The sequence below is a fragment of the Dendrobates tinctorius genome, unplaced genomic scaffold, assembly GCF_039654945.1.
Source record: "Dendrobates tinctorius isolate UK_male_01 unplaced genomic scaffold, ASM3965494v1 ptg000055l, whole genome shotgun sequence".
NCBI classification, from domain to species: Eukaryota; Metazoa; Chordata; class Amphibia; order Anura; family Dendrobatidae; genus Dendrobates; species Dendrobates tinctorius.
This window is the reverse complement of record NW_027361723.1, coordinates 1722216-1749563: the sequence shown is the minus strand read 5'-3', so window position 1 is coordinate 1749563 and position 27348 is coordinate 1722216. Positions and strand designations below refer to the sequence as shown.

At 51.3% G+C, this 27348-nt stretch overlaps 1 protein-coding gene across 4 annotated transcripts in view; it reads right to left on the bottom strand.

Moving 5' to 3' along the window:
* Nucleotides 1–17638, bottom strand: part of LOC141091581 (uncharacterized) — a 42869-nt gene extending 25231 nt beyond the window's left edge. The window contains exon 1 of one of the 4 annotated variants that reach the window (XM_073577242.1): nucleotides 17385–17638. The gene's annotated coding sequence lies outside the window, so the exon portion shown is untranslated. Of the gene's footprint in view, nucleotides 1–602; nucleotides 885–17384 lie in introns of those variants that run through there. The other 3 variants (XM_073577241.1, XM_073577239.1, XM_073577240.1) reach the window with 3 other exon arrangements.
* Between the last annotated feature and the right edge of the window lie 9710 nt (nucleotides 17639–27348).

Genomic DNA, 27348 nt, shown 5'->3' with positions numbered 1-27348 from the left:
CCGCCCCATCACACCGCACTCTCCACATCACACCCCGGCCCCCGCCCCATCACACCGCACTCTCCCCATCACACCCCGGCCCCCGCCCCACCACACCGCACTCTCCACATCACACCCCGGCCCCCGCCCCACCACACCGCACTCTCCACATCACACCCCGGCCCCCGCCCCATGACACCGCACTCTCCACATCACACCCCGGCCCCCGCCCCATCACACCGCACTCTCCACATCACACCCCGGCCCCCGCCCCATCACACCGCACTCTCCCCATCACACCCCGGCCCCCGCCCCACCACACCGCACTCTCCACATCACACCCCGGCCCCCGCCCCACCACACCGCACTCTCCACATCACACCCCGGCCCCCGCCCCACCACACCGCACTCTCCACATCACACCCCGGCCCCCGCCCCATCACACCGCACTCTCCCCATCACACCCCGGCCCCCGCCCCACCACACCGCACTCTCCACATCACACCCCGGCCCCCGCCCCATCACACCGCACTCTCCACATCACACCCCGGCTCCCGCCCCATCACACCGCACTCTCCACATCACACCCCGGCCCCCGCCCCACCACACCGCACTCTACATACATAATGTACGACGCTGGGGAATGACCTGTGATAACGTGAAGGGCGGAGGTCTGTATAAAAGTCACGTGATGTTTTCTGGTCATGTGTCAAGTCACATGGGTGGGCGGAGCTCAGTAATAGAAACAGCTGATGGTCACGTGACGTGAGGGTCGGTTTCCATGGAGATATCAGGACAGATACCAGTGTCTTCTCCAGCAGCGAATTCCTGGGACTTGTAGTTCTCTCCTCACCGCTCCCCTGTTATGTCCTGTGATAACAGCCTGGACATACTGGGACTTGTAGTTCTCTCCTCACCGCTCCCCTGTTATGTCCTGTGATAACAGCCTGGACATGCTGGGACTTGTAGTTCTCTCCTCTCCGCTCCTCCTGTTATGTCCTGTGATAAACAGCCTGGACATGCTGGGACTTGTAGTTCCCTCCTCACCGCTCCCCTGTTATGTCCTGTGATAACAGCCTGGACATGCTGGGACTTGTAGTTCTCTCCTCACCGCTCCTCCTGTTATGTCCTGTGATAACAGCCTGGACATGCTGGGAGTTGTAGTTCCCTCCTCACCGCTCCCCTGTTATGTCCTGTGATAACAGCCTGGACATGCTGGGACTTGTAGTTCCCTCCTCACCGCTCCCCTGTTATGTCCTGTGATAACAGCCTGGACATGCTGGGAGTTGTAGTTCTCTCCTCTCCGCTCCTCCTGTTATGTCCTGTGATAACAGTCTGGACATGCTGGGACTTGTAGTTCTCTCCTCACCGCTCCTCCTGTTATGTCCTGTGATAACAGTCTGGACATGCTGGGACTTGTAGTTCCCTCCTCACCGCTCCCCTGTTATGTCCTGTGATAACAGCCTGGACATGCTGGGACTTGTAGTTCTCTCCTCTCCGCTCCTCCTGTTATGTCCTGTGATAAACAGCCTGGACATGCTGGGACTTGTAGTTCTCTCCTCACCGCTCCTCCTGTTATGTCCTGTGATAACAGTCTGGACATGCTGGGACTTGTAGTTCTCTCCTCACCGCTCCTCCTGTTATGTCCTGTGATAACAGTCTGGACATGCTGGGACTTGTAGTTCCCTCCTCACCGCTCCCCTGTTATGTCCTGTGATAACAGCCTGGACATGCTGGGACTTGTAGTTCTCTCCTCTCCGCTCCTCCTGTTATGTCCTGTGATAAACAGCCTGGACATGCTGGGACTTGTAGTTCCCTCCTCACCGCTCCCCTGTTATGTCCTGTGATAAACAGCCTGGACATGCTGGGACTTGTAGTTCCCTCCTCACCGCTCCCCTGTTATGTCCTGTGATAACAGCCTGGACATGCTGGGACTTGTAGTTCTCTCCTCACCGCTCCTCCTGTTATGTCCTGTGATAACAGTCTGGACATGCTGGGACTTGTAGTTCTCTCCTCACCGCTCCCCTGTTATGTCCTGTGATAACAGTCTGGACATGCTGGGACTTGTAGTTCTCTACTCACCGCTCCTCCTGTTATGTCCTGTGATAACAGTCTGGACATGCTGGGACTTGTAGTTCTCTCCTCACCGCTCCCCTGTTATGTCCTGTGATAACAGTCTGGACATGCTGGGACTTGTAGTTCTCACCTCACCGCTCCTCTGTTATGTCCTGTGATAACAGTCTGGACATGCTGGGACTTGTAGTTCTCACCTCACCGCTCCTCTGTTATGTCCTGTGATAACAGCCTGGACATGCTGGGACTTGTAGTTCTCTCCTCTCCGCTCCTCCTGTTATGTCCTGTGATAACAGTCTGGACATGCTGGGACTTGTATTTCTCTCCTCACCGCTCCCCTGTTATGTCCTGTGATAACAGTCTGGACATGCTGGGACTTGTAGTTCTCTCCTCTCCGCTCCCCTGTTATGTCCTGTGATAACAGTCTGGACATGCTGGGACTTGTAGTTCTCTCCTCACCGCTCCTCCTGTTATGTCCTGTGATAACAGCCTGCACATGCTGGGACTTGTAGTTCTCTCCTGACCGCTCCACCTGTTATGTCCTGTGATAACAGCCTGGACATGCTGGGACTTGTAGTTCCCTCCTCTCTGCTCCCCTGTTATGTCCTGTGATAACAGTCTGGACATGCTGGGACTTGTAGTTCTCTCCACTCCCCTGTTATGTCCTGTGATAACAGTCTGGACATGCTGGGACTTGTAGTTCTCTCCTCACCGCTCCCCCTGTTATGTCCTGTGATAACAGCCTGGACATGCTGGGACTTGTAGTTCTCTCCACTCCCCTGTTATGTCCTGTGATAACAGTCTGGACATGCTGGGACTTGTAGTTCTCTCCTCACCGCTCCCCTGTTATGTCCTGTGATAACAGTCTGGACATGCTGGGACTTGTAGTTCTCTCCTCACTGCTCCTCCTGTTATGTCCTGTGATAACAGCCTGGACATGCTGGGACTTGTAGTTCTCTCCTCACCGCTCCCCTGTTATGTCCTGTGATAACAGTCTGGACATGCTGGGACTTGTAGTTCTCTCCTCACCGCTCCTCCTGTTATGTCCTGTGATAACAGCCTGGACATGCTGGGACTTGTAGTTCTCTCCTCACCGCTCCCCTGTTATGTCCTGTGATAACAGTCTGTACATGCTGGGACTTGTAGTTCTCTCCTCACCGCTCCCCCTGTTATGTCCTGTGATAACAGTCTGGACATGCTGGGACTTGTAGTTCTCTCCACTCCCCTGTTATGTCCTGTGATAACAGTCAGGACATGCTGGGACTTGTAGTTCTCTCCTCACCGCTCCCCTGTTATGTCCTGTGATAACAGTCTGGACATGCTGGGACTTGTAGTTCTCTCCTCACTGCTCCTCCTGTTATGTCCTGTGATAACAGCCTGGACATGCTGGGACTTGTAGTTCTCACCTCACCGCTCCTCCTATTATGTCCTGTGATGACAGCCTGGACATGCTGGGACTTGTAGTTCGCTCCTCAATGCTCCCCTGTTATGTCCTGTGATAACAGCCTGGACATGCTGGGACTTGTAGTTCTCTCCTCACCGCTCCCCTGTTATGTCCTGTGATAACAGCCTGGACATGCTGGGACTTGTAGTTCTCTCCTCACCACTCCCCCTGTTATGTCCTGTGATAACAGCCTGGACATGCTGGGACTTGTAGTTCTCACCTCACCGCTCCTCCTGTTATGTCCTGTGATAACAGCCTGGACATGCTGGGACTTGTAGTTCCCTCCTCACCGCTTCCCTGTTATGTCCTGTGATAACAGCCTGGACATGCTGGGACTTGTAGTTCTCTCCTCACCGCTCCTCCTGTTATGTCCTGTGATAACAGTCTGGACATGCTGGGACTTGTAGTTCTCTCCTCACCGCTCCTCCTGTTATGTCCTGTGATAACAGCCTGGACATGCTGGGACTTGTAGTTCTCTCCTCACCGCTCCTCCTGTTGTGTGCTGTGATAACAGCCTGGACATGCTGGGACTTGTAGTTCTCTCCTCACCGCTCCTCCTGTTGTGTGCTGTGATAACAGCCTGGACATGCTGGGACTTGTAGTTCTCTCCTCACCGCTCCCCCTGTTATGTCCTGTGATAACAGCCTGGACATGCTGGGACTTGTAGTTCTCTCCTCACCGCTCCCCTGTTATGTCCTGTGATAACAGCCTGGACATGCTGGGACTTGTAGTTCTCTCCTCACCACTCCCCCTGTTATGTCCTATGATAACAGCCTGGACATGCTGGGACTTGTAGTTCTCTCCTCACCGCTCCTCCTGTTATGTCCTGTGATAACAGCCTGGACATGCTGGGACTTGTAGTTCCCTCCTCACCGCTTCCCTGTTATGTCCTGTGATAATAGCCTGGACATGCTGGGACTTGTAGTTCTCTCCTCACCGCTCCTCCTGTTATGTCCTGTGATAACAGTCTGGACATGCTGGGACTTGTAGTTCTCTCCTCACCGCTCCTCCTGTTATGTCCTGTGATAACAGCCTGGACATGCTGGGACTTGTAGTTCTCTCCTCACCGCTCTCCTGTTATGTCCTGTGATAACAGCCTGGACATGCTGGGACTTGTAGTTCTCTCCTCACCGCTCCTCCTGTTGTGTGCTGTGATAACAGCCTGGACATGCTGGGACTTGTAGTTCTCTCCTCACCGCTCCCCCTGTTATGTCCTGTGATAACAGCCTGGACATGCTGGTACTTGTAGTTCTCTCCTCTCCGCTCCCCTGTTATGTCCTGTGATAACAGTCTGGACATGCTGGGAATTGTAGTTCTCTCCTCTCTGCTCCCCTGTTATGTCCTGTGATAACAGTCTGGACATGCTGGTACTTGTAGTTCTCTCCTCACCGCTCTCCTGTTATGTCCTGTGATAACAGCCTGGACATGCTGGGACTTGTAGTTCTCTCCTCACCGCTCCTCCTGTTGTGTGCTGTGATAACAGCCTGGACATGCTGGGACTTGTAGTTCTCTCCTCACCGCTCCCCCTGTTATGTCCTGTGATAACAGCCTGGACATGCTGGTACTTGTAGTTCTCTCCTCTCCGCTCCCCTGTTATGTCCTGTGATAACAGTCTGGACATGCTGGGAATTGTAGTTCTCTCCTCTCTGCTCCCCTGTTATGTCCTGTGATAACAGTCTGGACATGCTGGGACTTGTAGTTCTCTCCTCACCGCTCCTCCTGTTATGTCCTGTGATAACAGTCTGGACATGCTGGGACTTGTAGTTCTCTCCTCTCCGCTCCCCCTGTTATGTCCTGTGATAACAGCCTGGACATGCTGGGACTTGTAGTTCTCTCCTCACCGCTCCTCCTGTTATGTCCTGTGATAACAGTCTGGACATGCTGGGACTTGTAGTTCTCTCCTCTCCGCTCCCCCTGTTATGTCCTGTGATAACAGCCTGGACATGCTGGGACTTGTAGTTCTCTCATCACTGCTCCTCCTGTTATGTCCTGTGATAACAGTCTGGACATGCTGGGACTTGTAGTTCTCTCCTCTCCGCTCCCCCTGTTATGTCCTGTGATAACAGCCTGGACATGCTGGGACTTGTAGTTCTCTCCTCACCGCTCGCCTGTTATGTCTTGTGATAACAGTCTGGACATGCTGGGACTTGTAGTTCTCTCCTCTCAGCTCCCCCTGTTATGTCCTGTGATAACAGCCTGGACATGCTGGGACTTGTAGTTCTCTCCTCTCCGCTCCCCTGTTATGTCCTGTGATAACAGTCTGGACATGCTGGGACTTGTAGTTCTCTCCTCTCCGCTCCCCTGTTATGTCCTGTGATAACAGTCTGGACATGCTGGGACTTGTAGTTCTCTCCTCACCGCTCCCCTGTTATGTCCTGTGATAACAGTCTGGACATGCTGGGACTTGTAGTTCTCTCCTCTCCGCTCCTCCTGTTATGTCCTGTGATAACAGTCTGGACATGCTGGGACTTGTAGTTCTCTCCTCTCCGCTCCCCTGTTATGTCCTGTGATAACAAGTCTGGACATGCTGGGACTTGTAGTTCTCACCTCACCGCTCCTCCTGTTATGTCCTGTGATAACAGCCTGGACATGCTGGGACTTGTAGTTCCCTCCTCACCGCTCCCCTGTTATGTCCTGTGATAACAGCCTGGACATGCTGGGACTTGTAGTTCTCTCCTCACCACTCCTCCTGTTATGTCCTGTGATAACAGCCTGGACATGCTGGGACTTGTAGTTCTCTCCTCACCGCTCCCCTGTTATGTCCTGTGATAACAGCCTGGACATGCTGGGACTTGTAGTTCTCTCCTCACCGCTCCTCCTGTTGTGTCCTGTGATAACAGCCTGGACATGCTGGGACTTGTAGTTCTCTCCTCACCGCTCCCCCTGTTATGTCCTGTGATAACAGCCTGGACATGGTGGTACTTGTAGTTCTCTCCTTTCCGCTCCCCTGTTATGTCCTGTGATAACAGTCTGGACATGCTGGGACTTGTAGTTCTCTCCTCTCCGCTCCCCTGTTATGTCCTGTGATAACAGTCTGGACATGCTGGTACTTGTAGTTCTCTCCTCTCCGCTCCCCTGTTATGTCCTGTGATAACAGTCTGGACATGCTGGGACTTGTAGTTCTCTCCTCACCGCTCCCCTGTTATGTCCTGTGATAACAGTCTGGACATGCTGGGACTTGTAGTTCTCTCCTCACCGCTCCCCTGTTATGTCCTGTGATAACAGTCTGGACATGCTGGGACTTGTAGTTCTCTCCTCTCCGCTCCTCCTGTTATGTCCTGTGATAACAGCCTGGACATGCTGGGACTTGTAGTTCTCTCCTCTCCGCTCCTCCTGTTATGTCCTGTGATAACTGCCTGGACATGCTGGGACTTTTAGTTCTCTCCTCTCCGCTCCTCCTGTTATGTCCTGTGATAACAGTCTGGACATGCTGGGACTTGTAGTTCTCTCCTCACCGCTCCCCCTGTTATGTCCTGTGATAACAGTCTGGACATGCTGGGACTTGTAGTTCTCTCCTCTCTGCTCCCCCTGTTATGTCCTGTGATAACAGCCTGGACATGCTGGGACTTGTAGTTCTCTCCTCTCCGCTCCTCCTGTTATGTCCTGTGATAACAGTCTGGACATGCTGGGACTTGTAGTTCTCTCCTCACCGCTCCCCCTGTTATGTCCTGTGATAACAGTCTGGACATGCTGGGACTTGTAGTTCTCTCCTCACCGCTCCCCTGTTATGTCCTGTGATAACAGTCTGGACATGCTGGGACTTGTAGTTCTCTCCTCACCGCTCCCCTGTTATGTCCTGTGATAACAGTCTGGACATGCTGGGACTTGTAGTTCTCTCCTCACCGCTCCCCTGTTATGTCCTGTGATAACAGTCTGGACATGCTGGGACTTGTAGTTCTCTCCTCTCTGCTCCTCCTGTTATGTCCTGTGATAACAGCCTGGACATGCTGGGACTTGTAGTTCTCTCCTCTCCGCTCCTCCTGTTATGTCCTGTGATAACAGCCTGGACATGCTGGGACTTGTAGTTCTCTCCTCTCCGCTCCTCCTGTTATGTCCTGTGATAACAGCCTGGACATGCTGGGACTTGTAGTTCTCTCCTCTCCGCTCCTCCTGTTATGTCCTGTGATAACAGCCTGGACATGCTGGGACTTGTAGTTCTCTCCTCTCCGTTCCTCCTGTTATGTCCTGTGATAACAGTCTGGACATGCTGGGACTTGTAGTTCTCTCCTCTCCTCCTGTTATGTCCTGTGATAACAACCTGGACATGCTGGGACTTGTAGTTCTCTCCTCTCCGCTCCTCCTGTTATGTCCTGTGATAACAGCCTGGACATGCTGGGACTTGTAGTTCTCTCCTCTCCGCTCCCCCTGTTATGTCCTGTGATAACAGTCTGGACATGCTGGGACTTGTAGTTCTCTCCTCACCGCTCCCCCTGTTATGTCCTGTGATAACAGCCTGGACATGCTGGGACTTGTAGTTCTCTCCACTCCCCTGTTATGTCCTGTGATAACAGTCTGGACATGCTGGGACTTGTAGTTCTCTCCTCACCGCTCCCCTGTTATGTCCTGTGATAACAGTCTGGACATGCTGGGACTTGTAGTTCTCTCCTCACTGCTCCTCCTGTTATGTCCTGTGATAACAGCCTGGACATGCTGGGACTTGTAGTTCTCTCCTCACCGCTCCCCTGTTATGTCCTGTGATAACAGTCTGGACATGCTGGGACTTGTAGTTCTCTCCTCACCGCTCCTCCTGTTATGTCCTGTGATAACAGCCTGGACATGCTGGGACTTGTAGTTCTCTCCTCACCGCTCCCCTGTTATGTCCTGTGATAACAGTCTGTACATGCTGGGACTTGTAGTTCTCTCCTCACCGCTCCCCCTGTTATGTCCTGTGATAACAGTCTGGACATGCTGGGACTTGTAGTTCTCTCCACTCCCCTGTTATGTCCTGTGATAACAGTCAGGACATGCTGGGACTTGTAGTTCTCTCCTCACCGCTCCCCTGTTATGTCCTGTGATAACAGTCTGGACATGCTGGGACTTGTAGTTCTCTCCTCACTGCTCCTCCTGTTATGTCCTGTGATAACAGCCTGGACATGCTGGGACTTGTAGTTCTCACCTCACCGCTCCTCCTATTATGTCCTGTGATGACAGCCTGGACATGCTGGGACTTGTAGTTCGCTCCTCAATGCTCCCCTGTTATGTCCTGTGATAACAGCCTGGACATGCTGGGACTTGTAGTTCTCTCCTCACCGCTCCCCTGTTATGTCCTGTGATAACAGCCTGGACATGCTGGGACTTGTAGTTCTCTCCTCACCACTCCCCCTGTTATGTCCTGTGATAACAGCCTGGACATGCTGGGACTTGTAGTTCTCACCTCACCGCTCCTCCTGTTATGTCCTGTGATAACAGCCTGGACATGCTGGGACTTGTAGTTCCCTCCTCACCGCTTCCCTGTTATGTCCTGTGATAACAGCCTGGACATGCTGGGACTTGTAGTTCTCTCCTCACCGCTCCTCCTGTTATGTCCTGTGATAACAGTCTGGACATGCTGGGACTTGTAGTTCTCTCCTCACCGCTCCTCCTGTTATGTCCTGTGATAACAGCCTGGACATGCTGGGACTTGTAGTTCTCTCCTCACCGCTCCTCCTGTTGTGTGCTGTGATAACAGCCTGGACATGCTGGGACTTGTAGTTCTCTCCTCACCGCTCCTCCTGTTGTGTGCTGTGATAACAGCCTGGACATGCTGGGACTTGTAGTTCTCTCCTCACCGCTCCCCCTGTTATGTCCTGTGATAACAGCCTGGACATGCTGGGACTTGTAGTTCTCTCCTCACCGCTCCCCTGTTATGTCCTGTGATAACAGCCTGGACATGCTGGGACTTGTAGTTCTCTCCTCACCACTCCCCCTGTTATGTCCTATGATAACAGCCTGGACATGCTGGGACTTGTAGTTCTCTCCTCACCGCTCCTCCTGTTATGTCCTGTGATAACAGCCTGGACATGCTGGGACTTGTAGTTCCCTCCTCACCGCTTCCCTGTTATGTCCTGTGATAATAGCCTGGACATGCTGGGACTTGTAGTTCTCTCCTCACCGCTCCTCCTGTTATGTCCTGTGATAACAGTCTGGACATGCTGGGACTTGTAGTTCTCTCCTCACCGCTCCTCCTGTTATGTCCTGTGATAACAGCCTGGACATGCTGGGACTTGTAGTTCTCTCCTCACCGCTCTCCTGTTATGTCCTGTGATAACAGCCTGGACATGCTGGGACTTGTAGTTCTCTCCTCACCGCTCCTCCTGTTGTGTGCTGTGATAACAGCCTGGACATGCTGGGACTTGTAGTTCTCTCCTCACCGCTCCCCCTGTTATGTCCTGTGATAACAGCCTGGACATGCTGGTACTTGTAGTTCTCTCCTCTCCGCTCCCCTGTTATGTCCTGTGATAACAGTCTGGACATGCTGGGAATTGTAGTTCTCTCCTCTCTGCTCCCCTGTTATGTCCTGTGATAACAGTCTGGACATGCTGGTACTTGTAGTTCTCTCCTCACCGCTCTCCTGTTATGTCCTGTGATAACAGCCTGGACATGCTGGGACTTGTAGTTCTCTCCTCACCGCTCCTCCTGTTGTGTGCTGTGATAACAGCCTGGACATGCTGGGACTTGTAGTTCTCTCCTCACCGCTCCCCCTGTTATGTCCTGTGATAACAGCCTGGACATGCTGGTACTTGTAGTTCTCTCCTCTCCGCTCCCCTGTTATGTCCTGTGATAACAGTCTGGACATGCTGGGAATTGTAGTTCTCTCCTCTCTGCTCCCCTGTTATGTCCTGTGATAACAGTCTGGACATGCTGGGACTTGTAGTTCTCTCCTCACCGCTCCTCCTGTTATGTCCTGTGATAACAGTCTGGACATGCTGGGACTTGTAGTTCTCTCCTCTCCGCTCCCCCTGTTATGTCCTGTGATAACAGCCTGGACATGCTGGGACTTGTAGTTCTCTCCTCACCGCTCCTCCTGTTATGTCCTGTGATAACAGTCTGGACATGCTGGGACTTGTAGTTCTCTCCTCTCCGCTCCCCCTGTTATGTCCTGTGATAACAGCCTGGACATGCTGGGACTTGTAGTTCTCTCATCACTGCTCCTCCTGTTATGTCCTGTGATAACAGTCTGGACATGCTGGGACTTGTAGTTCTCTCCTCTCCGCTCCCCCTGTTATGTCCTGTGATAACAGCCTGGACATGCTGGGACTTGTAGTTCTCTCCTCACCGCTCGCCTGTTATGTCTTGTGATAACAGTCTGGACATGCTGGGACTTGTAGTTCTCTCCTCTCAGCTCCCCCTGTTATGTCCTGTGATAACAGCCTGGACATGCTGGGACTTGTAGTTCTCTCCTCTCCGCTCCCCTGTTATGTCCTGTGATAACAGTCTGGACATGCTGGGACTTGTAGTTCTCTCCTCTCCGCTCCCCTGTTATGTCCTGTGATAACAGTCTGGACATGCTGGGACTTGTAGTTCTCTCCTCACCGCTCCCCTGTTATGTCCTGTGATAACAGTCTGGACATGCTGGGACTTGTAGTTCTCTCCTCTCCGCTCCTCCTGTTATGTCCTGTGATAACAGTCTGGACATGCTGGGACTTGTAGTTCTCTCCTCTCCGCTCCCCTGTTATGTCCTGTGATAACAAGTCTGGACATGCTGGGACTTGTAGTTCTCACCTCACCGCTCCTCCTGTTATGTCCTGTGATAACAGCCTGGACATGCTGGGACTTGTAGTTCCCTCCTCACCGCTCCCCTGTTATGTCCTGTGATAACAGCCTGGACATGCTGGGACTTGTAGTTCTCTCCTCACCACTCCTCCTGTTATGTCCTGTGATAACAGCCTGGACATGCTGGGACTTGTAGTTCTCTCCTCACCGCTCCCCTGTTATGTCCTGTGATAACAGCCTGGACATGCTGGGACTTGTAGTTCTCTCCTCACCGCTCCTCCTGTTGTGTCCTGTGATAACAGCCTGGACATGCTGGGACTTGTAGTTCTCTCCTCACCGCTCCCCCTGTTATGTCCTGTGATAACAGCCTGGACATGGTGGTACTTGTAGTTCTCTCCTTTCCGCTCCCCTGTTATGTCCTGTGATAACAGTCTGGACATGCTGGGACTTGTAGTTCTCTCCTCTCCGCTCCCCTGTTATGTCCTGTGATAACAGTCTGGACATGCTGGTACTTGTAGTTCTCTCCTCTCCGCTCCCCTGTTATGTCCTGTGATAACAGTCTGGACATGCTGGGACTTGTAGTTCTCTCCTCACCGCTCCCCTGTTATGTCCTGTGATAACAGTCTGGACATGCTGGGACTTGTAGTTCTCTCCTCACCGCTCCCCTGTTATGTCCTGTGATAACAGTCTGGACATGCTGGGACTTGTAGTTCTCTCCTCTCCGCTCCTCCTGTTATGTCCTGTGATAACAGCCTGGACATGCTGGGACTTGTAGTTCTCTCCTCTCCGCTCCTCCTGTTATGTCCTGTGATAACTGCCTGGACATGCTGGGACTTTTAGTTCTCTCCTCTCCGCTCCTCCTGTTATGTCCTGTGATAACAGTCTGGACATGCTGGGACTTGTAGTTCTCTCCTCACCGCTCCCCCTGTTATGTCCTGTGATAACAGTCTGGACATGCTGGGACTTGTAGTTCTCTCCTCTCTGCTCCCCCTGTTATGTCCTGTGATAACAGCCTGGACATGCTGGGACTTGTAGTTCTCTCCTCTCCGCTCCTCCTGTTATGTCCTGTGATAACAGTCTGGACATGCTGGGACTTGTAGTTCTCTCCTCACCGCTCCCCCTGTTATGTCCTGTGATAACAGTCTGGACATGCTGGGACTTGTAGTTCTCTCCTCACCGCTCCCCTGTTATGTCCTGTGATAACAGTCTGGACATGCTGGGACTTGTAGTTCTCTCCTCACCGCTCCCCTGTTATGTCCTGTGATAACAGTCTGGACATGCTGGGACTTGTAGTTCTCTCCTCACCGCTCCCCTGTTATGTCCTGTGATAACAGTCTGGACATGCTGGGACTTGTAGTTCTCTCCTCTCTGCTCCTCCTGTTATGTCCTGTGATAACAGCCTGGACATGCTGGGACTTGTAGTTCTCTCCTCTCCGCTCCTCCTGTTATGTCCTGTGATAACAGCCTGGACATGCTGGGACTTGTAGTTCTCTCCTCTCCGCTCCTCCTGTTATGTCCTGTGATAACAGCCTGGACATGCTGGGACTTGTAGTTCTCTCCTCTCCGCTCCTCCTGTTATGTCCTGTGATAACAGCCTGGACATGCTGGGACTTGTAGTTCTCTCCTCTCCGTTCCTCCTGTTATGTCCTGTGATAACAGTCTGGACATGCTGGGACTTGTAGTTCTCTCCTCTCCTCCTGTTATGTCCTGTGATAACAACCTGGACATGCTGGGACTTGTAGTTCTCTCCTCTCCGCTCCTCCTGTTATGTCCTGTGATAACAGCCTGGACATGCTGGGACTTGTAGTTCTCTCCTCTCCGCTCCCCCTGTTATGTCCTGTGATAACAGTCTGGACATGCTGGGACTTGTAGTTCTCTCCTCTCCGCTCCTCCTGTTATCCTGTGATAACAGCCTGGACATGCTGGGACTTGTAGTTCTCTCCTCACCGCTCCTCCTGTTATGTCCTGTGATAACAGCCTGGACATGCTGGGACTTGTAGTTCTCTCCTCACCGCTCCCCTGTTATGTCCTGTGATAACAGCCTGGACATGCTGGGACTTGTAGTTCTCTCCTCACCGCTCCTCCTGTTGTGTCCTGTGATAACAGCCTGGACATGCTGGGACTTGTAGTTCTCTCCTCACCGCTCCCCCTGTTATGTCCTGTGATAACAGCCTGGACATGGTGGTACTTGTAGTTCTCTCCTTTCCGCTCCCCTGTTATGTCCTGTGATAACAGTCTGGACATGCTGGGACTTGTAGTTCTCTCCTCTCCGCTCCCCTGTTATGTCCTGTGATAACAGTCTGGACATGCTGGTACTTGTAGTTCTCTCCTCTCCGCTCCCCTGTTATGTCCTGTGATAACAGTCTGGACATGCTGGGACTTGTAGTTCTCTCCTCACCGCTCCCCTGTTATGTCCTGTGATAACAGTCTGGACATGCTGGGACTTGTAGTTCTCTCCTCACCGCTCCCCTGTTATGTCCTGTGATAACAGTCTGGACATGCTGGGACTTGTAGTTCTCTCCTCTCCGCTCCTCCTGTTATGTCCTGTGATAACAGCCTGGACATGCTGGGACTTGTAGTTCTCTCCTCTCCGCTCCTCCTGTTATGTCCTGTGATAACTGCCTGGACATGCTGGGACTTTTAGTTCTCTCCTCTCCGCTCCTCCTGTTATGTCCTGTGATAACAGTCTGGACATGCTGGGACTTGTAGTTCTCTCCTCACCGCTCCCCCTGTTATGTCCTGTGATAACAGTCTGGACATGCTGGGACTTGTAGTTCTCTCCTCTCTGCTCCCCCTGTTATGTCCTGTGATAACAGCCTGGACATGCTGGGACTTGTAGTTCTCTCCTCTCCGCTCCTCCTGTTATGTCCTGTGATAACAGTCTGGACATGCTGGGACTTGTAGTTCTCTCCTCACCGCTCCCCCTGTTATGTCCTGTGATAACAGTCTGGACATGCTGGGACTTGTAGTTCTCTCCTCTCCGCTCCCCTGTTATGTCCTGTGATAACAGTCTGGACATGCTGGGACTTGTAGTTCTCTCCTCACCGCTCCCCTGTTATGTCCTGTGATAACAGTCTGGACATGCTGGTACTTGTAGTTCTCTCCTCACCGCTCCCCTGTTATGTCCTGTGATAACAGTCTGGACATGCTGGGACTTGTAGTTCTCTCCTCTCCGCTCCTCCTGTTATGTCCTGTGATAACAGCCTGGACATGCTGGGACTTGTAGTTCTCTCCTCTCCGCTCCTCCTGTTATGTCCTGTGATAACAGCCTGGACATGCTGGGACTTGTAGTTCTCTCCTCTCCGCTCCTCCTGTTATGTCCTGTGATAACAGCCTGGACATGCTGGGACTTGTAGTTCTCTCCTCTCCGCTCCTCCTGTTATGTCCTGTGATAACAGCCTGGACATGCTGGGACTTGTAGTTCTCTCCTCTCCGTTCCTCCTGTTATGTCCTGTGATAACAGTCTGGACATGCTGGGACTTGTAGTTCTCTCCTCTCCTCCTGTTATGTCCTGTGATAACAGCCTGGACATGCTGGGACTTGTAGTTCTCTCCTCTCCGCTCCTCCTGTTATGTCCTGTGATAACAGCCTGGACATGCTGGGACTTGTAGTTCTCTCCTCTCCGCTCCCCCTGTTATGTCCTGTGATAACAGTCTGGACATGCTGGGACTTGTAGTTCTCTCCTCTCCGCTCCTCCTGTTATCCTGTGATAACAGCCTGGACATGCTGGGACTTGTAGTTCTCTCCTCTCCGCTCCTCCTTTTATGTCCTGTGATAACAGCCTGGACATGCTGGGACTTGTAGTTCTCTCCTCTCCGCTCCTCCTGTTATGTCCTGTGATAACAGTCTGGACATGCTGGGACTTGTAGTTCTCTCCTCTCCGCTCCTCCTGTTATGTCCTGTGATAACAGCCTGGACATGCTGTGACTTGTAGTTCTCTCCTCTCCGCTCCTCCTGTTATGTCCTGTGATAACAGCCTGGAGATGCTGGGACTTGTAGTTCTCTCCTCTCCGCTCCTCCTGTTATGTCCTGTGATAACAGCCTCGACATGCTGGGACTTGTAGTTCTCTCCTCACCGCTCCCCCTGTTATGTCCTGTGATAACAGTCTGGACATGCTGGGACTTGTAGTTCTCTCCTCTCTGCTCCCCCTGTTATGTCCTGTGATAACAGCCTGGACATGCTGGGACTTGTAGTTCTCTCCTCTCCGCTCCTCCTGTTATGTCCTGTGATAACAGTCTGGACATGCTGGGACTTGTAGTTCTCTCCTCACCGCTCCCCCTGTTATGTCCTGTGATAACAGTCTGGACATGCTGGGACTTGTAGTTCTCTCCTCTCCGCTCCCCTGTTATGTCCTGTGATAACAGTCTGGACATGCTGGGACTTGTAGTTCTCTCCTCACCGCTCCCCTGTTATGTCCTGTGATAACAGTCTGGACATGCTGGTACTTGTAGTTCTCTCCTCACCGCTCCCCTGTTATGTCCTGTGATAACAGTCTGGACATGCTGGGACTTGTAGTTCTCTCCTCTCCGCTCCTCCTGTTATGTCCTGTGATAACAGCCTGGACATGCTGGGACTTGTAGTTCTCTCCTCTCCGCTCCTCCTGTTATGTCCTGTGATAACAGCCTGGACATGCTGGGACTTGTAGTTCTCTCCTCTCCGCTCCTCCTGTTATGTCCTGTGATAACAGCCTGGACATGCTGGGACTTGTAGTTCTCTCCTCTCCGCTCCTCCTGTTATGTCCTGTGATAACAGCCTGGACATGCTGGGACTTGTAGTTCTCTCCTCTCCGTTCCTCCTGTTATGTCCTGTGATAACAGTCTGGACATGCTGGGACTTGTAGTTCTCTCCTCTCCTCCTGTTATGTCCTGTGATAACAGCCTGGACATGCTGGGACTTGTAGTTCTCTCCTCTCCGCTCCTCCTGTTATGTCCTGTGATAACAGCCTGGACATGCTGGGACTTGTAGTTCTCTCCTCTCCGCTCCCCCTGTTATGTCCTGTGATAACAGTCTGGACATGCTGGGACTTGTAGTTCTCTCCTCTCCGCTCCTCCTGTTATCCTGTGATAACAGCCTGGACATGCTGGGACTTGTAGTTCTCTCCTCTCTGCTCCCCCTGTTATGTCCTGTGATAACAGCCTGGACATGCTGGGACTTGTAGTTCTCTCCTCTCCGCTCCTCCTGTTATGTCCTGTGATAACAGCCTGGAGATGCTGGGACTTGTAGTTCTCTCCTCTCCGCTCCTCCTGTTATGTCCTGTGATAACAGCCTCGACATGCTGGGACTTGTAGTTCTCTCCTCACCGCTCCCCCTGTTATGTCAGTTCCGCCTCCGTCTGCATGCATCCTGCGGACCTATCTTTAATATTGGGTACGCAGGCCATGCGGATGCATCGTTTTGACGATGCGGTGACCGCAGCAAAATGCAACATGTTGAGTTTGACGCAGGTCACCGCAGCTCTGCCATCCGCAAATCTGAAACCAGCCGTAGTGGGGGCTCTTGCTGGCCGGGTTGTCTTTAGTGTGACCCCATGGAGCAGAGCTCATCCCACTGATCACCCGCACTTGTTTCCCGTGGGCAGAATACTTAGGCAATACAGGGTGGGGGTAACACAGGATTGCGGGATTACAGAGGGTGGGGGTAACACAGGGTGGGGGGGTTACACAGGATTGGGGGGTTACAGAGGGTGGGGGTAACACAGGGTGGGGGGTTACACAGGATTGGGGGATTACAGAGGGTGGGGGTAATACAGGGTGGGGGGTTACACAGGATTGGGGGGTTACATAGGGTGGGGGTAACACAGGGTGGGGGGGTTACACAGGATTGGGGGATTACAGAGGGTGGGGGTAACACAGGGTGGGGGGGTTACACAGGATTGGGGGGTTACAGAGGGTGGGGGTAAAAAAGGTTGGGGGGGTTACACAGGATTGGGGGATTACAGAGGGTGGGGGTAACACAGGGTGGGGGGGTTACACAGGATTGGGGGGATTACAGAGGGTGGGGGTAACAGGGTGGGGGGTTACACAGGATTGGGGATTACAGAGGGTGGGGGTAACACAGGGTGGGGGGTTACACAGGATTGGGGATTACAGAGGGTGGGGGTAACACAAGATTGGGGGATTACACAGGGTGGCTGTAATCATCTGACTGTGACACATAGAGCAGACACACAAGATGGTGCACATTACAGAGTCTCACCTCTCCGCTGGCTCACCGGGATCACAGACGCTGGGACTTTGGGTCTTGCAGGGCCGACTGCCCCCACCAGTTACACCCCGCTCTTGGCAGACACCCACACAGAGGAGCTTAGGAAGCTGACGGAGCTCGGTGAGGTTTGTGGCCGGGTGACCTGATTGTCCCGTCTGTGAGGGTTCAGTGATGGTCACCGCAGCAGATCTGTAGGGCCGGCACCCTGTAGATTGTCTCTGGGAACAGCGGAGACCCCCCTTCTATAGAGCACATCTGTCCTCTAGGAATCATCCACAGCTCAGGGGGAGGGAGATGAGGAGGACCTCATTGTCTCAGGGTTTAATCAATCTGCTCTGTTTGCGGGTCAGGAGGCCGCCTGGATTCATACAATGGGTAATCAGCAGATCAGCAAACCTCCATTGTCCAATGCCCCACAACATGGCTACACAAGAATCCATTCAGCAGTCTACATTTAAGGTCCTGTCACACTTAGCGATCCTGACCAGCGATACGACCCGGTCAGGATTGCTGGTGCATCGCTAAAGGGCCTGTCACACTAAGCGACATCGCTGTGTGTGTTACTTACCTCCGACCGGCTCCCCGCTGGTTATCGCTGACCGCGCGAGAATGTCCAGGACCGTTTCTTGTCGTCAGCTTCCTGCGGCGCTTCCTGTGGAGAGACGAGTGACGAGCGTGGACGCGGGCGGGAGGACGCAGGATCGCCTCGTCTGACAGGTAAGTAGCGACCCCCGTCCCCAGCGATGTCGCTGGTGAGATCTGCCTGTGTGGCAGCTCACTAGCGACCACTTAGCGATGCACCAGCGATCCTGACCGGGTCATATCACTGGTCGGGAACGCTGGTGCATCGCTAAGTGTGACAGTACCTTAAGTGGCCGCTAGTGAGCTGCCACAACACAGGCAGATCTCACCAGCGACATAGCAGGGGTCGGGGGTCGGTACTTACCTGTCAGACGAGGCGATCCTGACGTCCTCCCTCCCGCGTCCACGCGTCGCTCGTCGGCGCCACAGGAAGTCCAGCAGGAAGCTGACGACGAGAAACGGTCCAGGACATTCTCGCGCGATCAGCGATAATCAGCGGGGGTGCGGTCGGAGGTATCAGACACAGCGATATCGCTGCTGCGTCACTAAAACCAGTGACGTTCTAGCGATATCGCTTAGTGTGACAGGCCCTTTAGGCTCACATGGACAATGGCCTCTGTCTCCTGACCTAAGGAGAATAGATGTCTGACAAAAGCGGTGCTGTCACACCAGGACATGCTGGGACTCCGTGTGGGACTGGGGTGCTAAGGGCCCACCAGTAACCAACTCCAGGGCCCCTCTTCAGCTACATGCAAATGTGATATTATCCTCAATTACTAATGTATACAACACATGAATAAGATGCCGCCTCTGTCTATACACAGTGACTGACGTATACTGTGCCAAGTACTGCTCATATAGAGGCAGGGGCCCACCGGACGATTCTCCTGTGAACCAGACCAAGCCTGCTGGGACTTGTAGTTCCCTTATCACCACTCCCCTGTTATGTCCTCTGAAAACAAACTGGACATATTGGGACTTGGCAGGTGGACACCTTCCAACCAGTAGTTTGGATTTTGGTTGAGGTCTACCAGATTCTTGCTCAGTAGTTCACAATATTGGTGCTTGTTGGTTACATTCAGACCAGACAAATGTAACAGCATTTTCAATGTAAAGTCTTCAGAGCACAGGTGTAGGGGATTGGGATAGAGCATCCCTTTATTGCCTCCTCCCCTTTAAGAGCTTTAATGTAAATATACTGTTATGCTTCGGGACTGCTACACGGCTGTGTATTACCGACTGTCTTATTGGTATTGCCACGTTACTGGTTTACCATACTGTACATACTGTAAGATATTATGCTTTATTATGTCTTTTGTATTGTATTTCTGTACAGATTAGAGTAAGATAGTGCTTCCTTTGGGAACAGTAGAGGAGGGCACTTATAGTATAGAGTTCATTAGATATGGGTAAGTGTAGTATTGGAACGGGCCACTAGATGGGGGCACACTAGTGGGTCCTTCATAGTTCTAGCTGATTAGGAATTTCACATAAGGGTTAACTGTAGGAGAAGCTGCTGCGGGTTAAACTAGTGTGGTTGTAAGAATTAGAAGGGCAAGCACGTCCAAAGTGTCCACAAGGGCTCTAAGCCCAGGACACCATAGTAGCTACGCAACGTTGTTCAAAAGAAGAAAAGCACGTGCACAGTCAGACGGGTGCTGGATAAGACCGGAGCACCCGAGGACACTGCAGTTTATGACAGCAACAGGAACGGAAAGGAAAACATGGTCCAAAAGTCGTGCAGGGTGCAGAGTGTTCACCATGTGGCAAATCTTTAATAGGGCGGAAGCTTGCAAATCCGGGGCGAAGCGGATGAACGGGTTCCCCTATGTCGTGAGGTCCTACAGGAGTGATGCTGCGGTATTCGCCAAGCGTGCTACTACCCCATAATGCGCATGAGGATACAGAAAGCAAGAAAGGGAAAGTGCAGGAGGAATGCTGTGTGGACTGTACTGTAACTGATGTGTCCGGGATCATTGAAAAGTAAAATCGTTGATTTGGCATGTGAACCGGTATGTGTCCGTTATTTCAACCTTGAGCACTGAAACCAAGTGCGCAGGAGCTGGGTCGCACCGCAGTGGAATCCCTGTCTGTGGACCAGCACCCCAAACACCGGTAGAAACTGAAAGTTTTCTTGTGGGAGGAGGCCAGGACACCAAGGCCCTGGTGTACTCGGCTACGACTACCATCCTGGCCCCTTCTTACACAGGCACCCCTTGTAAGAGATGTGGAGCAACTGTGTGTGGTAATAGGGTGGGCTCTGTGAGTGATGTGGATCCAGGCTGTGTGTGGTAAGAGGGTGGGCTCTGTGAGTGATGTGGAGCAGGGCTGGGTGTGGTAAGCGGGTGGGCTTGGTGAGTGATGTGGAGCAGGGCTGTGTGTGGTAAGAGGGAGGACTCTGTGAGTGATGTGGAGCAGGGCTATGTGTGGTAAGAGGGTGGGCTCTGTGAGTGATGTGGAGCAGGGCTGGGTGTGGTAAGAGGGTGGGCCCTGTGAGTGATGTGGAGCAGGGTGTGTGTGGTAAGAGGGTGGGCCCTGTGAGTGATGTGGAGCAGGGCTGGGTGTGGTAAGAGGGTGGGCCCTGTGAGTGATGTGGAGCAGGGTGTGTGTGGTAAGAGGGTGGGCCCTGTGAATGATGTAGAGCATGGCTGTGTGTAGTAAGAGGGTGGGCTCCGTGAGTGATGTGGAGCAGGGCTGTGTGTGGTAAGAGGGTGGGCTCTGTGAGTGATGTGGAGCAAGGCTGTGTGGTAAGAGGGTGGGCTCTGTGAGTTATGTGGAGCAGGGCTGGGTGTGGTTAGAGGGTGGGCTCTGTGAGTGATGTGGAACTGGGCTGTGCATGGAAAGAGGGTGGGATATGTGAGTGATGTGAAGCAGGGCTGGGCATGGTAAGTGGGTGGGCTCTGTGAGTGATGTGGAGCAGGGCTGTTTTTGGTATGAGGGTGGGCTCTGTGAGTGATGTGGAGCAGGGCTTTGTGTGGTAAGAGGGTGGGCTCTGTGAGTAATGTGGAGCATGGCTGTGTGTGGTAAGAGGGTGGGCTCTGTGAGTAATGTGGAGCATGGCTGTGGGTGCTAAGAGGGTGGGCTCTGTGAGTGATGTGTAGCAGGGCTGGGTGTGCTAAGAGGGTGGGCTCTGTGAGTGATGTGGAGCTAGGCTGTGTGTGGTAAGAGGGTGGGCTCTGAGTGATGTGGAGCAGAGCTGGGTGTAGTAAGAGGGGGGCCCTGTGAGTGATGTGGAGCAGGGCTGTGTTTGGTAAGAGGGTGGGTTCTGTGAGTGATGTGGAGCACGGCTGTGCGTGGTAAGAGGGTGGGCTGTGTGGTAAGAGGGTGGGCTCTGTGAGTGACGTGGAGCAGGGCTGTGTGTGGTAAGAGGGTGGGCTCTGTGAGTGACGTGGAGCAGGGCTGTGTGTGGTAAGAGGGTGGGCTCTGTGATTGATGTGTAGCAGGGCTGTGTGTGGTAAGAGGGTGGGCTCTGTGAGTGATGTGGAGCAGGATTGTGAGTGCTAAGAGGGTGGGCTGTTATGAGCTCATTTTCTGCTCCACCAGCTGGGAGTTCTTCCGTTCTCCCTCTGCTAGTGACAGGAGGTAGTGAGGTTAGTTTAATTGGTAATGGTCTGCCACCTGACGAGGAGGATAGTGATTGGATCTCTGGAGTATCAGACTGGATATAAGACAGCCAACGCCCTATCCTGTTGCTGGTGATTCAGTCTGTTTCTCAGGTATTGGACTTCAGCTCTGCTCCAGTCATCTCAAGTTAAGTTTGTTTTTTGCTAATGCTCACACTTGCTCTTGTTGGTCAACTCAGTTTTTGTGGGGTCAGCCAGCCCGGCTGGGCTGTGCTGAATTTCCACTCTTATTTATCTGTATTTGCCAATTTGTCTTTTTGTCCTTTATTAGATTGGCCTCTTTTTGCTCTTTCTCAGAATATTCCAGTGTGCTGATATAGTGGGAGAAGTCTAGTGACTTCAGGGTTAATTTTGTTATCAGAAGCATTGGACATTATTTTTGGTAGGGTTTTTTGGCAGATTGCAGACAGTATCTTTCCTTTCCTGTCCTTTCAAGTTAGTTTGGCCCCATCGTTTGCTCAGCCTATTTTTCTGCCTTTGTTTGTGTTTTCATCTTGCTTCACCGTCAATACATGTGGGGGGCTGTCTTTCCTTTGGGGTCTGCTCTGGGGAGTTAGTTTTCCTCTTTTCTTACTTTAGGCTTATTTAGCTCTCCGGTTGTTACGAGGCGTCCAGGACCACCGTAGGCATGCTCCACGACTGCTTCTAGTTGTCTGTTAAGATCAGGGCTCTGCAGTCTGCATAGTTACCAACCTCTCTGGTTTTCTGAGACTTAGCATGTGTTGCTTTTTTCCTCCTCGGTGACCCATTCATAACAGAATCACCAGCCATACCGCAGATTCTAGGGTACTCAAAAGCAGGAAGGAATTGTTTAAGAAAAAAAGGGAAAAAAAAAGTGACAGAATTTTTTTTTTTTTTAATATTTTTTCCTCTTTTTCTCTGGGGCCGTAGGAGGATTTTTTTTCTCTCCTAATGGAGATTAAGCAACTGTCTGATCGTGTGGAGCAACTTGCTGCTGAAGTGCAGCGAATTTCTACCTACCTCATTCAGTCACATGTTGCTGAACCCAAGATCCCTACTCCTGATGTGTTTTCTGGGGATCGGTCTAAATTTCTGAATTTTAAGAATAATTGTAAATTATTTCTTGCCTTGAAGCCTAACTCATCGGGGAGCTCTGTGCAGCAGGTTAAAATTGTCATCTCCTTGCTGCGTGGCGATCCCCAGGATTGGGTGTTTTCTCTGACACCTGAAAATCCTATTCTGACTAGTGTGGATGCATTTTTTCAGGCTTTGGGGTTGTTGTATGATGAACCTAATGCCGTTGATCAAGCTGAGAGAACCCTGTTGGCATTAAACCAGGGTCAGGATTCTGCAGAGTTATAATGTCGAAGATTCCGAAAGTGGGCGGTCCTTACTACATGGAATGATGGTGCATTGGCAGCTTTCTTTCGGAAAGGTTTATCAGAGACCGTAAAAGATGTTATGGTGGGATTTCCTGTTCCCTCTGGTCTGGATGGCTCTATGTCAATAGCCATTCAAGTTGATCGGCGTTTACGTGACCGTAAAACTACACGGGAGGCGCTGCCACCTTCTGAACAAATGTCTGAACCTATGCAATGTGATGGGGTTTTGTCTAGGGCGCAACGTCAGGAGCTAAGAAGGCGTAATAAGCTGTGTTTTTTCTGTGGAGACGCCTCTCATATTATTTCTGTCTGCCCTAAACGAGAGAAACGTTTTGCGCACACATTTGCTGTGGGCAGTGTACAGCCTAAGTTCCTTTTGGCAATTACTCTGATCTGCTCCTTATCCACGTTTTCCACGAAGGCTTTTGTGGATTCAGGAGCAGCTCTGAATCTGATGGATTTGGATTTTGCTAAACGTTGTGGTTTGTCCATGACGCCTCTACAGACGCCTATTCCTTTGAGGGGTATTGATGCCACTCCTTTGGCAGAGAATAAACGTCAGTTTTGGACCCAGGTGATAATGCGAGTTGCCCCAGACCACCAAGAAAATTGTAAATTTTTGGTGCTGCATAATTTGCATGATACTATTGTTCTTGGTTTCCTCTGGTTGCAAACTCATAACCCAGTTTTGGATTGGAAATCTGGGTCTGTGGTGAGTTGGGGTTGTCAGTGTGTTCTTAGGGACACTCCTGTTTTCTCCACCTCTCCTCAGTCTCATGATATTCCTGATTATCTGGCTGATTTCTCTGATGTATTTAGTGAGAGTAAGTCTGCGTCTTTGCCTCCTCATAGGAGTTATGACTGTGCAATTGAGTTGATGCCTGGGTGTAAATTTCCCAAGGGTCGGCTTTTCAACTTATCTGTACTCGAACATGATGCTATGCGATCCTATATTAAGGAGTTGTTGGAGAAGGGTCATATTAGACCATCCTCGTCACTTTTAGGTGCTGTTTTTTTTTTTTTGTGGCCAAGAAAGAAGGTTCATCAAGACCGTGTATTGATTATCGTTCCCTTAACAAGATGACGGTTAAATATCAGTACCCGTTACCTCTGATGTCTGATTTATTCTCCAGAGTTAAGAGTGCCTGCTGGTTTACTAAGCTTGACCTCAGGGGGCGTATAATCTTATTCGCATCAAGCACGGGGATGAATGGAAGACGGCGTTTAATACTCCGGAGGGACATTTTGAGTACCTGGTGATGCCTTTTGGGCTCTCCAATGCCCCTTCTGTCTTCCAGTCCTTTATGAATATTTTTCGAGACTTTGTAGATACGTTTTTGATCATCTATCTAGATGATATTTTGATCTTTTCTAGTGATTGGGATTCCCATGTGGAACATGTCCGGACTGTGTTCCGGATTTTGAGGGAGAATTCCGTTTGTTAAAGGCCCTTTTACATTTAGCGATGCACCAGCGATCCGACCAGCGATCCGACCTGGTCAGGATCGCTGGTGCATCGCTAAATGATCGCTAGTGAGCTTTCATACAGAAAGATCTCACAGCGATGCAGCAGAGACGCAGCGCACGATACTCACCTTTCACACACAGCGATCCTGGCGTCCTCCCGCCCGCCTCCACGCGTCGCTCGTCGTCACAGCAGGAAGTCTCAGCAGGAAGCGCCCGACGAGAAATGGAGCCGGACATTCTCGCGCGATCAGCGATGGACAGCGGGGGAGCCGGTCGCTGGTAAGTATCACACATATCGATATCGCTAGCAATATCGCTATAACGTCACAAAACCAGTGACGTTTTAGCGATATTGCTAGCGATATCGCTTAGTGTAAAACCCCCTTAAGGGATCGAAATGCCTCTTTGGTGTACAGAGGATTTCATTTTTGGGATTCATCTTGTCTCCATCGACTATTGAAATGGACCCAGCCAAGGTACAGGCCATTTATGATTGGGTTCAGCCCACTTCTTTGAAGGCCCTCCAGAAGTTTTTGGGTTTTGCTAATTTCTATCGTAAATTTATAGGCAATTTTTCTAGTATTGTCAAACCACTGACTGATCTGAGCAAGAAGGGCGCTGATGTGCTGAATTGGTCTCCTGAGGCTGTCTCAGCATTTCAGGAGCTTAAGCGGAGATTTACTTCAGCTCCAGTTCTACGGCAACCTGATGTCTCACTTCCATTTCAAGTGGAGGTAGACGCTTCTGAGATTGGTGCAGGAGCTGTTTTGTCCCAAAAAGATCCTGTGACTTCTAAGATGAATCCCTGTTCCTTCTTTTCTCGAAAGTTCTCCCCATCTGAACGCAAGTATAACGTGGGGAATTGTTGTCCATGAAATGGGCATTTGAGGAGTGGAGACATTGGTTGGAGGGAGCTAGACATCAATTTGTGGTCCACTCCTCACTAGTGTTGAGCTTTCCGATACCGCAAGTATCGGGTATCGGCCGATATTTGCCGTATCGGAATTCCGATACCGAGTACCGATACTTTTTTCGTATCGGATACCGGAATCGGAAGTCCAAAATGCAATGAGCCACTTTTGTGGCTCTGATTGGCTGCCGAAATGACGTCATCATGATGCGCTGTTTGTGCGCATCATGATGCGCCGTCAGTTCGGGCCTTCGGGGGGGCTGTGCCGACTGTCCGGGGGTCTGTACCGGCCTGCCGGTGGTCTGTGCAGGCTCCGGTGGTCTGTGCCGGCCTGCCGGGGGGCTGTGCCGGCCTGCCGGGGGGCTGTGCAGGCTCCGGTGGTCTGTGCCGGCCTGCCGGGGGGCTGTGCCAGCCTGCCGGTGGTCTGTGCAGGCTCCGGGGGTCTGTGCCGGCCTGCCGGTGGTCTGTGCATAAGTCTTTCCCACGCAGCAATGGCATAAAGTGAGACTAGGGACTTTTTTTTTTTAAAGTGGTGGAGGAATACAGTGCGGAAGGATACCTACCTTCCGTCATTGTATTCCTGGAGCTGGTAGAGAACGGTAGCATCAGCTGATGCTGCTGTTCTCCACGCAAGATGGACGTGGGACCCTCGTGGACTTCTGCGGATCGGGGTAAGTATATTGGTGTTTTTTTATTTTGATATTTATTCCTCAGGCGACAATGGCTTCGGGGATCAAAGTGACAAGTGACGGTGAGTATGTACTCTATGTTATATGTACTGTATGTCTATATGTATGTATTGTATGTAGTATACATGTATGTTGCATGCATGTAGTATATATGCAGTATATATGTAGTATGCATGTTGCATGCATGTGGTATATATGTAGTATGTATGTTGCATGCATGTAGTGTATGTATGTAGTATGTATGTAGCATGTATGTAGTATGCATGTAGTATATATGTAGTATGTATGTTACATGTAGTATATATAGTATATATGTTGTATGTTGCATGCATGTAGTATATATGTATTATGTATGTAGTATGTATGTAGCATGTATGTAGTATGTATGTAGTATATATGTAGTATGTATGTTACATGTAGTATATATAGTATATACACTCACTGGCCACTTTATTAGGTACACCTGTCCAACTGTGTGTTAAGACTTAATTTCTAATCAGCCAATCACATGGCGGCAACTCAGTGCATTTAGGCATGTAGACATGGTCAAGACAATCTCCTGCAGTTCAAACCGAGCATCAGTATGGGGAAGAAAGGTGATTTGAGTGCCTTTGAACGTGGCATGATTGTTGGTGCCAGAAGGGCTGGTCTGAGAATTTCAGAAACTGCTGATCTACTGGGATTTTCACGCACAACCATCTCTAGGGTTTACAGAGAATGGTCCGAAAAAGAAAAAAAATCCAGTGAGCGGCAGTTCTGTGGCCGGAAATGCCTTGTTGATGCCAGAGGTCAGAGGAGAATGGGCAGACTGGTTCGAGCTGATAGAAAGGCAACAGTGACTCAAATTGCCACCCGTTACAACCAAGGTAGGCAGAAGAGCATCTCTGAACGCACAGTGCGTCGAACTTTGAGGCAGATGGGCTACAGCAGCAGAAGACCACACTGGGTACCACTCCTCTCAGCTAAGAACAGGAAACTGAGGCTACAATTTGCACAAGCTCATCGAAATTGGACAGTAGAAGATTGGAAAAACGTTGCCTGGTCTGATGAGTCTCGATTTCTGCTGCGACATTCGGATGGTAGGGTCAGAATTTGGCGTAAACAACATGAAAGCATGGATCCATCCTGCCTTGTATCAACGGTTCAGGCTGGTGGTGGTGGTGTCATGGTGTGGGGAATTTTTTCTTGGCACTCTTTGGGCCCCTTGGTACCAATTGAGCATCGTTGCAACGCCACAGCCTACCTGAGTATTGTTGCTGACCATGTCCATCCCTTTATGACCACAATGTACCCAACATCTGATGGCTACTTTCAGCAGGATAATGCGCCATGTCATAAAGC